Raw genomic sequence first — 595 nt, 5'->3', positions numbered from 1 at the left:
GCAAAAACATTTTTTATATTATATATGATGAAACTATAGGCGCCACCAGAAAAAACACAGTACATCTGGAAATTCTACGTCCCGTAACGTTTTGAATGCTTCAAAACTGGATGTATCGAGATTGCTGTCACGATTTTTTGCCACCACTGGAAGGCCATTGCACGAAATGGAAAATTCTTCGTTTAGAACGTTGGTCGGCGATTTATTGAATCTCGGGTATAATTATTTTTTAAAAAAGTTCTCATTGTAAATTGTATTGTTCAGCAAGCGAATGGATCCAACATCAGTACCAATGTCGCTTATTCCCAGCAGAAGTTCTACGCGACGGTATACCTTGGAAAAACTGGACAATGAAATTGCAAAGTTGCGAACTCTGGTGATAATCGACTCATGGCCATTTGTAAAAGGGAATTTTCAGCGTGTTGCCTATTGCGAAATCGGGATACCTATCGTTCATGGCTGATTTTGGAAGAGTTCACGAAGATTTTTTGTGCCTAAAGGCTTCTTATTTGGAAGAAAGGATTGACGAAGATGGTAGTCTGAAATGGGTGACACTCGTCGGGGGATCCTCTAGAGTCGACCTGCAGGCATGCAA

Source organism: Caenorhabditis briggsae (genome assembly GCF_000004555.2).
Source record: "Caenorhabditis briggsae complete genome, chrV, whole genome shotgun sequence".
NCBI lineage: Eukaryota > Metazoa > Nematoda > Chromadorea > Rhabditida > Rhabditidae > Caenorhabditis > Caenorhabditis briggsae.
The sequence above is the reverse complement of the archived record's forward strand: the minus strand, read 5'-3'. Positions refer to the sequence as shown.